This window comes from Triticum urartu, chromosome 4A (genome assembly GCF_056163025.1).
Source record: "Triticum urartu cultivar PI428250 chromosome 4A, HENAU_Tu73, whole genome shotgun sequence".
Taxonomy (NCBI): domain Eukaryota; kingdom Viridiplantae; phylum Streptophyta; class Magnoliopsida; order Poales; family Poaceae; genus Triticum; species Triticum urartu.
Genome location: NC_141876.1, coordinates 50,548,468 through 50,559,232, shown reverse-complemented (window position 1 = coordinate 50,559,232; position 10,765 = coordinate 50,548,468).

Below are 10,765 nucleotides of genomic sequence, written 5' to 3'. Positions count from 1 at the left end.
AGCAACATCATCGGGTATACCTGCAAGCTTAAATAATCCACAAACTTCATCCACATATATTAAGTGCTCATCAGGATGCTTTGTTCCATCTCCTGTAAAAGGGTTAGCTAGCAGTCTTTCCATCATACCCGAAGGAAATTCAAAAGGAGTTTCATTTTCAATAGGTTCAGTAGGTTGAGGAGCAACTCTTTGCTCTACTAGACGGGGTGAAGATACCCCGAACAAGCCCCTCAGAGAATTACTTTCCACAGTAACAAGTGACAGTAAATTTCAGCACACTATATAAATTTTTCCTTACCAAATTCCACCTACCAAAGGCGCTACACCCCCCGGCAACGGCGCCAGAAAAGAGTCTTGATGACCCGCAAGTATAGGGGATCTATCGTAGTCCTTTCGATAAGTAAGAGTGTCGAACCCAACGAGGAGCAGAAGGAAATGATAAGCGGTTTTCAGCAAGGTATTCTCTGCAAGTACTAAAATAAGTGGTAACAGATAGTTTTGTGATAAGATAGATTGTAACGAGCAACAAGTAACAAAAGTAAATAAAGTGCAGCAAGGTGGCCCAATCCTTTTTGTAACAAAGGACAAGCCGGAACAAACTCTTATAATAGGAAAAGCGCTCCCGAGGACACATGGGAATATCCTCAAGCTAGTTTTCATCACGTTCATATGATTCGCGTTTGATACTTTGATAATTTGATATGTGGGTGGACCGGTGCTTGGGTGCTGTTCTTACTTGAACAAGCATCCCACTTATGATTAACCTCTATTGCAAGCATCCGCAACTACAACAAAAGTATTAAGGTAAACCTAACCATAGCATGAAACATGTGGATCCAAATCAGCCCCTTACGAAGCAACGCATAAACTAGGGTTTAAGCTTATGTCACTCTAGAAACCCATCATCTACTTATTACTTCCCAATGCCTTCCTCTAGGCCCAAATAATGGTGAAGTGTTATGTAGTCGACGTTCACATAACACCACTAGAGGCTAGACAACATACATCTTATCAAAATATCAAATGAATACCAAATTCACATGACTACTAATAGCAAGACTTCTCCCTTGTCCCCGGGAACAAACGTAATTACTCACAAAGCATATTCGTGTTCATAATCAGAGGGGTAATAATATGCATATAGGATCTGAACATATGATCTTCCACCAAATAAACCAACTAGCATCAATTACAAGGAGTAATTAACACTACTAGCAACCTACTAGCACCAATCCCGGACTTTGAGACAAGAATTGGATACAAGAGATGAACTAGGGTTTGGAGATGAGATGGTGCTGGTGAAGATGTTGATGGAGATTGCCCTCTCCCGATGAGAGGAGCGTTGGTGATGACGATGGTGATGATTTCCCCCTCCCGGAGGGAAGTTTCCCCGGCAGAACAGCTCTGCCGGAGCTCTAGATTGGTTCCGCCAAGGTTCCGCCTCATGGCGGTGGAGTCTCGTCCCGAAAAGTTCCTGCTTCTTTTTTCTCATCGAAAGACTTCATATAGGAGAAGATGGACGTCGGAGAGCCACCAGGGGGCCCATGAGGTAGGGGGCGCGCCCTAGGGGGGCGCCCCCCACCCTCATGACCAGGGTGTGGCCCCCCTGGCCTTCATCTTTGGCGAGGATTTTTCTTTCTTTATTTTAAGATGTTCCGTGGAGTTTCAGGACTTTTGGAGTTGCGCAGAATAGGTCTCTAATATTTGCTCCTTTTCCATCCCAGAATTCCAGCTGCCGGCATTCTCCCTCCTTATGTGAACCTTGTAAAATAAGAGAGAATAGCCATAAGTATTGTGACATAAAGTGAAATAACAGTCCATAATGCAATAAATATCGATATAAAAGCATGATGCAAAATGGACGTATCATTCTCCTTATGAGTACATTGAATGGTCTATTTGGGTTCCTAAGACCCTCATTACCAACATTAAAGGACCCATTACTAAATGGGTACCTAAAACCAAGCATTGATCTCTTGTAGGTGTTTGCTTCCGGTGGGGGGGTCATGGTTGGTCGATAGTGGAGCCACTAATCATATGACCGAAAGCAAGGACTTGGTGGTGGATGTTCACAAGACTCCATCTATGCCCACCAATGTCGAGTGGGGTGATGCCTCGTCCTCCATGGTATTGGGGCTTGGCAAGGTTGTCATTTCTCATGATCTCACGATTGAGAAGGTCATGCTTGTTGAGTCCCTTGCATACAATTTACTTTCCGTTCATCAACTTGCACTCATGGGCTTTGCCACTTTCTTTGATATTGATACCGTGGCCCTCTTGTGGAGCAAGACTCTTAAAGTAGCCTTTGTTTGGCATGTCGAGAACGGTCTCTATGTGATTAACTTTTTGGAGCGACCCACTAAGACCGCGACATGCCTAATGGCTAAAGTTGACGTGGGATGGCTTTGGCATCACCGTCTAGACCACGTCAATATGAGATGTTTGCATAGTCTTCTCAAGGGGGACCATGTCTGTGTACTAACAAATGTTAGTTTTGCTAAAGATCGTGCTTGCAGTGCTTGCATCGAAGGAAAGCTACATGAGAAGGCTCACCCTCCCACGACTATCATCTACTCGAAGAGGCCTTTGGAGCTCCTTCATATGGATCTCTTTGGGCCTCCATCCTTTTATACTCTTGGGAGTAGAAAGTATTTCTTGGTGATTGTAGATGATTATTCAAGATACACTTGGGGTATATTTCTTCAAGAGGAAGAGCGAGACCCAACAAACCGTCATTGACTTTGCAAATGAAGCCCAACGTCAACACAATGCAAAGATCTTGACTATAAGAAGTGACAACGGCACCGAGTTCAAGAACTACATCTTGGATGAGTTTCTTAGTGATGAGGGGATCAAGCATCAATATTCCGCACCATACACCCCTCAACAAAATGTTGTAGCGGAGAGGAAGAACCGGACGTTGATGGATGCAGCAAGGACCATGATGGCCGAGTTCAAGTCTCCATACAACTTTTGGGCTGAAGCCATCAACACCGCGTGTCATGCATCAAATCGGCTCTATCTCCGCAAAGGCTTGAACAAGACTCCATATGAGATACTCACCGGTAACAAGCCCAACCTCAAGTACTTCCGGGTGTTCGAGTGTAAGTGTTTCATTCTGAAGAAAGGTGTTCATTTGTCTAAATTTGAGGCCAGAGCTTATGAGGGCATATTTGTTGGTTATGCTACAAACTCTCATGCTTACCGTGTCCTCAATAAGTCCACGGGGCTTATTGAGGAGACGTGTAACGTGGAGTTTGATGAGAATAACGGCTCCCAAGTGGATCAAAGTGGCACTTGTGATGTAGGTGATGAAATTCCTCCTCAAGCCATAAGAAGAATGGGTGTTGGTTTTATCCTACCCATTGAGGAACCCCTTGTGGCCGAAGGAGAAGGACAATGCTCCACTCAAGTAGAGCCATCACCAACCCAAGGCCCACACGCTTCCGAAGAACAAAGTGAAGGCCCTCAACCTCAAGAACAAGATCAAGGGCAAGGTCAATCTCAAGATGGTGTTGTAACATCAAGTGATACCCAAGGTCAAGTTCTCACCACCGAGCATGTTCAAGATCAAGAGAAAGCTCAAGATCACGAACAAGATCAAGACGACGCTCAAGATGATCAAGTTAACGCTCCTCAGCTCTCTCCAGAGGAGGAATTAGAGTGTCGTGCCGCCAAGATCGCATCCAAGCTATCCACCAAAGACCATCTCATGACAAATGTGCTTGGAAGCTTAAGAAAGGGGGTAAGCACTCGTAGACAATTAGCAAACTATTGTGAACATCACACATTTGTCTCTTATGTTGAACCCCAAAAGGTCTATGAGGCGCTCGAAGATCCGGATTGGCTCAATGCCATGCATGAAGAACTCAACAACTTCGAGCACAACAAGGTGCGAAGATTGGTGCCAAGGCCAACGGGGAACCATAATGTCATTGGAACCAAGTGGATATTCAAGAACAAGAAAGATGCTCATGGGATTATCATTCACAACAAGGCTCGTTTGGTAGCACAAGGCTACTCCCAAGTCGAGGGTATCGACTACGGTGAAACCTTTGGTCCCGTTGCACGCCTTGAATACATTCGCATGTTGATTGCATATGCTTCTCATCATAACTTTAAGTTATAACAAATGGATGTGAAGAGTGCTTTTCTTAATGGTCTTATTAATGAGTTGGTATATGTCAAGAAACCCCCCGGGTTCGAGGATCCCTACTTTCCCGATCATGTGTATCAACTCGATAAGGCACTCTATGGCCTTAAGCAAGCCCCACGTGCGTGGTATGACCACCTTACCGAGTTGTTGCAAGATCATGGTTTTGAAATTGGGAAAATTGACCCCACATTTTTTACTAAGAAGGTCAAAGGGGAGTTGTTTGTGTGCCAACTATATGTTGATGATATTATCTTTGGTTCCCCTAACAAAGCTTTCAATGAGGAATTTGCTACGCTCATGACCTCCAAGTTCAAGATGTCCATGATGGGAGAGTTGAAGTTCTTCCTTGGCTTCGAAGTCAAACAAAGAAGAGAAGGAACCTTCATCAACCAAACCAAATACACTCAAGACATTCTCAAGAGATTCAAGCTAAGTGATATCAAGCCGGCTTCCACTCCCATGCCCACCAAGTGCCAACTTGACATTGATCCCAATGGTAAAGCGGTGGATCAAAAGGTATATCTCTCCATGATTGGCTCCTTGCTTTACCTTTATGCATCTAGACCAGATATCATGTTGAGTGTGGGAATTTGTGCACGGTTTCAAGCCGCACCTAAGGAAAGCCACTTTGTGGTAGTCAAGCTAATCTTTCGATATTTGGCTCATACCCCAAACTTTGGCTTATGGTACCCAAGAGGAGCAAACTTCAAGCTTGTAGGATATTCGGACTCTGATTGGGCGGGAGACAAAGTGGATAGGAAGTCCACTTCCGGAGGGTGCCAATTTCTTGGTTGCTCTTTGGTGAGTTGGTCTTCCAAGAAACAAAGTTGTGTGTCTCTCTCATCCACTGAAGCGGAGTATGTGGCGGCCGGTAGTTGTTGTGCACAAGTTCTTTGGATGAGGCAAACTTTAAAGGATTACGGTGTCATTTGTGACAAAGTGCCTCTTTGGTGTGACAATGAAAGTGCCATCAAGATTTCTCTCAACCCGGTCCAACACTTCAAGACGAAGCATATTGAGATTCCATATCACTTCATCCGGGATCACATTAGGCGAGGGGAGATCGAGCTCAACTATGTCAACACTCATGATAACCTTGCACATATCTTCATGAAGCCCTTGGATGAAGCAAGATTTCGCGAGTTAAGGCATGAGCTAAATATCATTGATTCGAGCAATGTTGCTTGAACCTTTCACACCCCTCCATACTCAACTTGATGTCTAGTTTAGATGTAGGCATGGACATAGGGGGAGTGTTGTTCTCTCAATGAACCTTCCCTCCCCCCATTATGCATAAACTAATCAAACTCTTTCACTTTATCCATTGTTGATGGTACTTGTGCTTCAAAGATGAGTTATGGTCATGGGCCCAAGGTTAAAATCTTCACGGCTCCATACCTCCAGACTCTAACATAGGTGGCCTCGGCCACCGCCCTCTCTTGGAGAGGTGTGTGTTTCTCGTCCTCTTTGTGTTGGTTTTGCGTGTGTGTTTGCTCTCGTGCTCTAAGTCAGTTTCTTTTCTTGAGCTAAGACGTTTTGGCCAGTCTTTTTGCGGCTGAGCGGTACTACCGCTGGGTGCGCGGTACTACCGCTGATGATGTCAAGCGGTACTACCGCCCACCCCAGCGGTATTACCTCTACGGGGAGGGCGATGGGGGGTTATGTTGGAGCCGGGGGAGTTACCTTTCTCCCCCATACCCATTCACCCCACTCACTCGTCTTCCTCATCGCTCCAGCGACGTCTCGCCGCAGGAGGGCTTTGGCCGGCCGCTGTCTTTGTGTCGTCCCTCTCCAGTTCCTCCGGTGGAGTCGATCCCCACCGCGTCCTCTTGCCATGGATGACGGTATTGCCCCCGTTCCCGTTCTCTCTTTGCCTAGATCTCACATCTAGTTGTTAGGGGCAATAGGCATTGCTTTTCTCGATTTTTGGCTAAGTCGAGGCTTGAGTAGGATGGAGATGGCATCTAGGCCTTTTGGATTGATGTTTGGTAGGTTTATTTTTGAATTTGGCATCCCCGGTAGTGCCGGATCTGACCACGGCAGTAGTAAACCACAGTTCCCCGTCTAGAGCGGTACTACCACTCATCTTGCATGGTACTACCGCTCGAGCGGTACTGCCGCGGTTGGGTCACGGTACTACCGCGGGATGCCCAATTCCATCATTTCCTACCACTTTTTGATCCATGTTGTCTTGTTTGGAGGATTATGCTCTTTCTTTTGTGTTGTTTCTTCTGCTCGTGTGTTTGGTTCCAGGTGATGATCATCCTGAGCAGCAAGTCCGCCGTGTCAACCCCGGACGTGCAACATCCAAGCGCTACCGCACCTCTGAGACAACGGCGGCCTCATCAAGTGTTCTGCCTCAAATGAAGAAGATGAGTGCGTCCAAGCCCAAGCCAAGGGCCAAGTCTGTGACAGAGATGTCTGCCAAGGAATTCTGGGAGAAGCGTCGGTGCAACCCCTATGAGGTCGATCAAGAGCCTGCCTTGGTCAACCGCCCGTTCTGGAACCGCTTTCAGTATGCCATCTACTTTGATGTGATCAAAGCCAAGAAGAACCTTTTTGTTGATGTTCACTCCATCGATGTTGCCTTTATGGAGAAGGATCCTGACTACTTTGGGGAGGCTCTTTATATGTGCTCTCAGTTGAACATCCTCAGGATCATGCAGTTCAACAAGGATTTTGATGTAGATTTGGTGGCTCAGTTTTATGCCACCGTCCATCTTGGAACAGATGAGGACAGGACTCTGACTTGGATGACAAATGGCAGGCTGCTTACTGTCAAGTGGAAGGCCTTCATGGAGCTTCTTCAAGTTGAGGATCAAGGTCTTGAGAACCCAGTTGGCTTTCGCCCTCACCGCAATGCAACTTCCACTCACAAGCAATCTCTCTAGATATACTGTACCTTGAAGATTAACCCAGTGACTCAGAAGGAGACTTATGAGCTGCCAACTTTTCTGGATATTCTCCATCGCATCTTCAGGGAGACCCTCTTCCCTCGCATTGGCAACTTGGATATGGTACACTCTTATCGTGTGGACATGCTTCTTTTCTGTCAACATGAGAAGGAAGAAAACACTGGAGACTCTTTGGATATCTCTCATGTCATGTGGTCTGAGTTGGTTTCCGCCATCTCCGAGCACAAGTGCCCTATCTATGGACCGTTTATCATGTTGCTCATTGAGAAGGCCTGGGAGCATGTGTATCCTAGGGTGGTGCTGGAGACTGGGGATCTAGTTTCTCATGAGATCAAGTGTCTGAGGAAGAAGGAGAACTGGGGCACCACAGCTCCAAGTTCTGGCGTTCCGCCTAGAGCTGCTGACATGGAGACCGAGGCTGATGCTGATGATGACGATGACTATGAGCCATCTGGAACAGAGCCCTCTTGGGAAAAGAAGCTCAAGCGCAAGATGAAGAAACTCTTCTGCATGGAGTCTCACGGTTAGTACATGACTCATGTGGCTGAGAAGCGGGCCAGGAGTCGTCACAAGGAGCTCATGCGTCAGTTGGGTGCGACCGTTGCCAGCGGTTCTGAGGGCAAGATCACCGATGAGGAGGAGTGGATTCAGCAGCACTGTCCATGGACTGACTCAGACACCGAGCAGTTTTCGACTGGTGATGGCGGTGCCGACGATCCCGCTGGGATATGATGTTCGAGATCCCCAGTTGGCTATCACCTGGAGCCGTAGCAACGCTCTTTGCCTTTTTGGTGTCTCGATGCCAAAGGGGGAGAGATTTTAGGGATTTGTGTCATTGTCGAGTTGCGAGCGTGTGTTTGTATCATTGTCGAGTTGCGAGCGTGTGTTTGTGTGGCGTGTTTGCCTTGCCTGTCTTTCTCGCAAACTCTTTTCTCGTGTTGAACCTTGCTTGTGTTGGTTTGGTTGTGCTAGTGAGTCTTATCTATCATATGGTGTAAGACATATGCACTCTATCGCATCTTATTGAGCTTATGTTATCTTGTGCTAGTTATGCTATGCTCTTATCTACTATTTTGCTTAGTGTTAGCCTTAGTGCTGCAAGATATGCATTGTCTCTAAAATATAGGTGGAGTGTTGATCCTAGTATGTGCGCCGTGCAGTCCAAAGCACTTTTCTCTATAGCACACATCTAGGGGGAGCCCGTCTATATTTTAGAGATGTGGGGTTTCCTTATGTCATTGATACGTCTCCAACGTATCTACTTTTCCAAACACTTTTGCCCTTGTTTTGGACTCTAACTTGTATGATTTGAATGGAACTAACCCGGACTGGCGCTATTTTCAGCAGAATTACCATGGTGTTATTTATGTGCAGGAGCAAACGTTCTCCGAATGACCTGAAACTTCACGGAGCCACTTTTCAGAAAATAAGAAAAATACCTGCAAAAGATGGAGGCCAGGGGGCCCACCACCTGCCCACGAGGGTGGGGGCGCGCCCCCCTACCTCGTGGGCCCCCTGTTACCTCTCCGACTCCAACTCCACCTCCATATATTGAGTTTCGGGGATAAAAAAATCAGGAAGAAGAAATCATGGCGTTTTACGACACGGAGCCGCCGCCAAGCCCTAAAACCTCTCGGGAGGGCTGATCTGGAGTCTGTTCGGGGCTCCGGAGAGGGGAATCCGTCGCCATCGTCATCATCAACCATCCTCCATCACCAATTTCATGATGCTCACCGTCGTGCGTGAGTAATTCCATCGTAGGCTTGCTGGACGGTGATGGGTTGGATGGGATCTATCATGTAATCGAGTTAGTTTTGTTAGGGTTTGATCCCTAGTGTCCACTATGTTCTGAGATTGATGTTGCTATGACTTTGCTATGCTTAATGCTTGTCACTAGGGCCCGAGTGCCATGATTTCAGATCTGAACCTATTCTGTTTTCATCAATATATGAGTGTTCTTGATCCTATCTTGCAAGTCTATAGTCACCTATTATGTGTTATGATCCGTTAACCCCGAAGTGACAATAATCGGGATACTTACCGGTGATGACCGTAGTTTGAGGAGTTCATGTATTCACTATGTGTTAATGCTTTGTTCCGGTTCTCTATTAAAAGGAGGCCTTAATATCCCTTAGTTTCCGTAAGGACTCCACTGCCACGGGAGGGTAGGACAAAAGATGTCATGCAAGTTCTTTTCCATAAGCATGTATGACTATATTTGGAATACATGCCTACATTATATCAATGAACTGGAGCTAGTTCTGTGTCACCCTAGGTTATGACTGTTAGATGATGAACCGCATCAGGCATAATTCTCCATCACCAATCCATTGCCTACGAGCTTTCCATATATTGTTCTTCGCTTATTTACTTTTCCGTTGCTATTGCTATCATCACTACAAAATACCAAAAACATTACTTTTACTATTGTTACCTTTTGCTACCATTACCACTACTATCATATTACTTTGCTACTAAACACTTTGCTGCAGATATTAAGTTTCCAGGTGTGGTTGAATTGACAACTCAGCTGCTAATACTTGAGAATATTCTTTGGCTCCCCTTGTGTCGAATCAATAAATTTGGGTTGAATACTCTACCCTCGAAAACTATTGCGATCCCCTATACTTGTGGGTTATCAAGACTATTTTCTGGCGCTGTTGCCGGGGAGCATAGCTCTATTCTTTGAGTCACTTGGGATATACATCTGCTTATCATTATGAAGAACTTGAGAGATCCAAAAACCAAGATCTATCCCTCAACCACGAGGGGAGGTAAGGAACTGCCATCTAGCTCTGCACTTGATTCACCTTCTCTTATGAGTAAGTTTGCGACACCTACACCTGCTTCTGCTATTCGTTCTAATATGTCGCATGTTATTGATGATGCCACTTCTGCTATGCATGATACTTATGATGAAACTACCTCTATGCCTGATACTACTATGCCACTTAGTGATTTTCTTGATGAACAACTTGCTAGGGCTAGAGAAATTGAAAATATTGAATCTTATGATACTGATGAAAGTGATGATGAAGAATCACTTGTTATTCCTAAGGGTTATGTTTTTGATCAAGAAGCTTATTTAGCTATTTTAGCTTGCAAAAATAGAAATGAACTCAAAAGGTTATTAGCTAAATGGAGTAAGCAATCTCTAAATGTTAGAATGAAACCTGACCCTGCTTTTGCTACTTCACCTATCTGTGTTACTGATAAGGATTATGAATTCTCTGTTGATCCTGATATAATTACTTAGGTTGAATCTGATCCTTTTCATGGTTATGAATCTGAAACTGTTGTGGCACATCTTACTAAATTAAATGATATAGCCACCCTGTTCACCAAAGATGAGAGAACTCGTTACTTTTATATCCTTAAAATATTTCTGTTCCCATTAAAGGGTGATGCTAAGACATGGTTTAATTCTCTTGATCCTGGTTGTGTGCGTAGTCCCCAGGATATGATTTATTACGTCTCTGCTAAATATTTCCCTGCTTATAAGAAACAAGCTGCTTTAAGGGATATTTATAATTTTATGCAAATTGAAGAAGAGAGTCTCCCACAAGATTGGGGGAGGCTTCTCCAATTACTTAATGCTTTGCCTGATCATCCTCTTAAGAAAAATGAAATACTTGATATCTTTTATAATTGACTAACTGATGCCTCCAGAGATTACCTGGATAGTTTTTTTTTG